Here is a 5,677-nt window from a genome sequence, read left to right as displayed (position 1 = left end):
GAGAGACTTGGTGGCCATGAAAGTAAGTTTCTTCTCTACTATCTATCTTTTGTGTTATCCTCAAAAAAGTGTTTCCTCTGTAGAAGCTACTCCTAAACTTGTTCTTCAGTTGATGGATGTGAAAGGACTCACCATTTCACATGTCAGAGCCACTCCAGGTTGGCCTTCTTTTTTGTTTATTATGCTACTTTCTTCCTTTAAATAGCTTGAAATATGTCCTCTAACGGGTTATTGTTGTATATGGATCCTTTTTGTTCCCACCAGATGTATAGAAGCATGAGGAGTGATCTGGGAAGACAAGGTAAATTGAAATCTTAAATTTAATTTTTCATATTCTAAAGTTTTCATTTCGTTTCCACATTTTGGAAAATCAACCTTAAGATTTGTGTTTGGTGACTTGGTCCATCATATACATAATTTTGTCTAGCATTTAAGGCAGGCGATTTGCGCAATGAAGTTTCCTCAATTGGTTCTTATACAAAGTCAAATAAAATTCTATGAACTCACAATTTTAACAATTTTTCCTTTAGAATTGAGTAGATGCTGTAACACCTCATTATTATATTATTCTCTTTCTGCCTTAGTTGGTACCAAATAGATGACGACAAATGTTAACCTGCACCATTCCAGATAATCTAATATTGGTATTTTTTTATGAAATCCACAGTCACTATAATTTTCTGAATCAAACCCATGTTAATGCAAAAGACGTAGCACATTCATGGATTATCATCCTCAGAAAAATCTTTACTCAACTTGCATTTTTTCCTTGCAAATGACAGATAAGGTTCTACTCAGCAAGGAAGACAATCTTTTGAACACCATGATGGGTGTGTTGATGAAGAAAAGATATGGGTTTTCAGCACCCATCTCACGAACCATAAAAGAATCATATTCTCAATGCATCTACACTACTCAACCTTCAAAAAGGTCCGCTTTGCTTCACTCCTCAGGGTTTCACACTTACCAAAAAGTCACTAAAAGTTGAACACTAGTGTGAAAAAACCAAACTAAAAAAGATTTACATTATCTGATTTTTCTTTTAAAGTCCTTGCCTTTCTTTAAATCCTTCTGTTTTAAATTTTCTTATCAGAGCAGAACCGAGACAATGATTCAATGTCTGATCAGAACCTGCAGCAATGCAGCCAAGGAATAGTGAAACTGTCTCAACTCCGTACCCTTTGATGATTATCTGATAAAGGAATGAAGGAGGTTATGGTGCACCTGCTCCATCACCACTTCACTTCGCAACCTAAACTCTTTCAAATATGCTTTACCAGAATCTCATTTCCTCAGGGTACACTTTTAACTTCTTTTCTTTTGCCAGCTTTTCTGATGAGGTGAGTGTAATGTTGGTGTTTCGGTATCAAGTTTGCTTGTTGTTTCACCCAACTCATCACAGATTGTAGGGTAGTATTTCTTTAAGTTTTCGTGTTCAAATCTTAAGCACTTAAAAATTTTTGAATATTAAAAACCCCCTTGAAATAGAGGCAATTTTAATAATTTTAAGGATATTAATAATTATAGAGGATTTTTAATGGTTTTGGAAAATTGTGTGGCTTAGCAATAAACAATTCCACAAGGAATAATATATTAATATGAAATAAATTCGGTTCCTGAATATATTGCCTTTATGACCACTGGATGCATGGATATCCATACTTTGGATCAGCTTCGACATCTGCACACTGTGCTTTCATTTCGCTTCACAGCTTGAAACCATTCTGGGAAAAGCACTCCCTTTAGGGTTGAGATTTTTTAATTATCTTTCTTTACCCTTTAAAGCACTTTAGTTAGTGGCTATTAAGCCGGTGAAATTAACATCACATTCTTTATATGTAAATTTTAGTTATTTTCTTTGTTGCTTGCAGATGAGAAATCTTAAGTCAAGTTTCCTAATTCAGTGGTCCAGTATAGAATACTTCACAATTATTATTAATTTATTATTATTGATGGGGGACCTCTTGGGAGGTTCAAACGGAAATTCAAATGAGCTTTTATTGCGTTGAAACACAGTTACTTTAGAACCAACAGTTTTTTTTTTTTTTTTTAAGTTTTCAGTGGTAGCGAGGACTGCCCGTTTCTCGAATAATAGGGCTGCCCTTTCTGATTTTGGCAGTTCATTTCTTGCAAAAATCAACTTTGAATTTCATTTACAAAGACAAAATAATGATAAAAAACATACCCAGTATTTGTTTTGTAGTGAATATGAATTTGGATTCTCATGATTTTGAATAAGCTTTGATTATTTAAAATTTACGTATCTGAATATTTTGTTTCTCAGGTTGATAAACTAGAGGATTTAAATTCCTCACATGGAAACAATGGAAGGGGAAGAGCAGATGACAAAGAGGTTGTTGATTACGAGTTATCGTTGTCACTCTCTTTGCCATCCCAGAGAAGTAATGGTTGTTCTTCAACAAGCGAGATGAGCGAGGCAATTTCATACTCTAGGTCTAATTTTAAAGAATGCTTTGGTTCATCTTCCAGGAGATATAATAACATTAATTTAGATCTATCAATTGCTCTTTGTGGTACCTAGTCAATATCACTGTAAAAATATTCTTATCAAGTTTATCTTCCTTTTTTTCATTATTTTTCTTTGTTCTTGAGCTCCAGATTTTGATTCCAACTGTATAACCTTGTTACAGATATTACATACGGTTGGTATTTTAGTTTTTTTTATTAGACTGTCATTTCAGTGAGGAGAGGTATGGATGGTAACCCTTATGAAATTATATTGGAATTTGAACAACTAAGAAAAGATTCGGAAGAAAATCAAGAAGAATATCCCGTTAATTTAGTCCTAATTTTAAATTAATATTCCATTAATTTCAAAATTACCAACATTGCAATCAAAGCAAACTATAGCTTATTAAAACAAGGGAAAAATAATTTTTAAAGGGATTGACAAACGTATCTTACAAACTTTTTGATCGGTTAGGATTGTTCGGTGAATGTAGGGCTAAGATTTGTCGCAAATCAATGGCCTAGATTGAATCTTGCCATTTTGGTTTCTCGGTTGCTACTGTAAAACGGGTTATTTGCTCTTAATCTCCCATTCTTGCAATCTTGAAGGCCTTTCTGTTGGCTCATCTCCTTTGTGATCCTCACTTCCTTCTTTCATGATGACTTTTCGACGCACCTTTTTGTCTATGCATTTTAGTAAGTTTCTTTATACCCGTTCTTTTTGTTTTCTTGAAGTTTTTACTATTGGGGTGACCAATATCACGGCTAGGTTAGTTCTTTTAGGTTTAAAAAACCCTCTAACCTTGGGTTTATGAACGTCTTGATGAGTGGCCGCCAGAATCCTTCGCTGGAATTCTCCTCGGTTGTTATGAATCTAGATAGCTCACTTCTGTTTCTTTTTGTACGAGCTTTCTGGATGTCTAAACTGGAGGCAAGTATGGATAGGTTGCTCGTTTTTTGACATTTGATACTTGTCTCCTTGTTTCAGGTATCCACGAGCGAGCTTGGTAAAAATTGTCTTCCCGCGCATCAGCATTGAAAGACTGTTCGTATAGGGCTCCCTAGTAGCTTCAGTTGGTAGTGGGGAGAGAGCTCAGGATGAGCTTGGTGCTGTGGCTCTTGAGCGGACCGCAAGTAGTGGGAGAACTCATTGAACCAGGGTGAGGAAAACCCTGGTGCAAGTACCCCGCATCAAACTAGGTTTAGGAAATATCTGACCTTTTCGATCGCCGAGGTTGATCTGAGGCGGATAGGGGAGAACTATGCAATCCCACGCAAACATCATCTTCGCGTTCCAGGAGATACTAGAGGTGGAACAAATGGGCTGTGTTAGACGGGTCAACCCTAACCTAGCCCGCCTCAACTTGGGTTCAACCTGGCCAGAGTATACCCCACCGGGTGGGTTGTTTTTTTTTTTTTCCAAAACCCATCCAACTTGCCGGGTTGGGGGTTGTCAACCCGTTGGGTCAACTTGGTGGCAGCTCAATGGCTAACTCGTAGGGTTGACCTGCGAGTTGGAAAAAAAATAAAAATTGAATTAAATATTTTTTTTTGTAGAAACCCATTTAACTTTTTAAATATAGTTGTTTTATAGCAGTTGACTTTTTGGTCATTTTCTTTTCCCATTTTTTTTCTATAAATAGAGTCTAAACATCTCGTATTTCCTTACATCCCAAATTCTCCCATTCTCCCGTTTTCTCTAATCTCTATTGAAATCTCTCAATCTATTTGTTGTCAATTTGCTTTCATTTTAATTTTTATTAGTTTTTGGCTTTTTGCAATTTTCAATTCATATTTCCAAATTCTAATTCTCCTTCTTTAATTCTTTTATATCCATTTTTTTTTTAAAACTAGAATGGAAGATATTTCCATCCCATCAATTTCGATGATGAAGAAAATTATCCTAGTCCCCCTGAATTTACTAACGTAAATGTAGTGGATTCAAACAGTTCCGCTTTCCCATTCTTAGAATCCGATGCACCTCATAATATTCCCCCCTTCCTGCCCATGCTACTACAGCTCCTGGTGGTTCTAAAGGTCATTCTCGTAATTGTCATCCTCATCCAACTCCATCTCAAGCAGAAGCGGGTTCATCAACTGTAGTTAGAACCGACGACAGACACACATCAGGCGTTTGGGTGCATTTCAAATAGTTTTACGAGACGAAAAATGGAGTTCAAGTGAGGAAAGCAAAATTCAAGTATTGTGGAAATATTTATAAAGCCGATATAGGTAATGGTATTAGTACTTTAAAAAGACATGCTAGTAAACATATAAATCATCATGGAAATAGAGAAACCAATCAAACTCAAATAACTGGTATGGGTACTTCTTGGCGTTATAATTCTGATGTATATAGGGAACAATTAGCTTTATATATTTCTGCAACTGATCAACCTATTAATATAGTTGAAGATAAATATTTTGAAAGATTTATTAATTAAATTTTTTTTTTTCCAAAATTTAAAACTTATTCTAAAACTGTAACTAGAAATGATTTAATAAATTTTTTTGGGAAAATGAAATTAGAATTAAGAAATAAAATACATAATTGTCATGTTAGTGTGACTCTAACCGCCAATATTTGGAGTGGTAGAGCTAAACAAGATTATATTTGTGTGACTAGTCATTATTTTAATAACGAATGTAAATTAAATAAATCTTTATTGAGATTTATATTAATGAATGTGGATCATAGTGGTCAACAAATTTATAATAAATTTTTTGAAGTTTTAGAAGATTATGATATTGTTCACAAAGTGATAAGTTTAACTTTAGATAATGTAAGTGCTAACAGTAAAACTATAGATTTTTTTTTTTAAAACAAATTTTCCTATTTATGACAATTTAAAGTTTTTTCACCAACGTTGTACATGTCACAATATTAATTTAAATGTGAAAAGTATTATGAAAAAAATTAGAAATAATATTGATAGAATTAGAGATTCTTTAGCTTGGATTACTAGTAGTAATAAAAGAAATGCAGAATTTCAAGATGCTTATATAAAATCAAATTTGTCTCCTAGAACTTTTGCATTAGACATGCCTGTTAGATGAAATAGTATTTATTTAATGCTTGATTCATGTTTACCTTATGCAAATTTAATTAGTTATTATGTAGCAAATAATAGGGGTCCTCATTGTTTGGTAGACGGTGATTGACATATTGTAACAACTGCTGTAAACTAGTACAATGCATGCATAATAA

The 5,677-nt window shown here is 34.0% G+C and overlaps 1 long non-coding RNA gene across 1 annotated transcript; it reads left to right on the top strand.

The window, feature by feature from the left end:
- The first annotated feature begins 1,243 nt into the window (after positions 1-1,243).
- On the top strand, positions 1,244-2,595 carry LOC116145705. Its single transcript, XR_004130416.1, has 2 exons — positions 1,244-1,297; positions 2,285-2,595. It is a non-coding gene; the product is annotated as an uncharacterized LOC116145705 (long non-coding RNA).
- Positions 2,596-5,677: the final 3,082 nt, after the last annotated feature.

The sequence above is a fragment of the Pistacia vera genome, unplaced genomic scaffold (genome assembly GCF_008641045.1).
Source record: "Pistacia vera cultivar Batoury unplaced genomic scaffold, PisVer_v2 Contig465, whole genome shotgun sequence".
Taxonomy (NCBI): domain Eukaryota; kingdom Viridiplantae; phylum Streptophyta; class Magnoliopsida; order Sapindales; family Anacardiaceae; genus Pistacia; species Pistacia vera.
The sequence above is the reverse complement of the archived record's forward strand: the minus strand, read 5'-3'. Positions and strand labels throughout refer to the sequence as shown.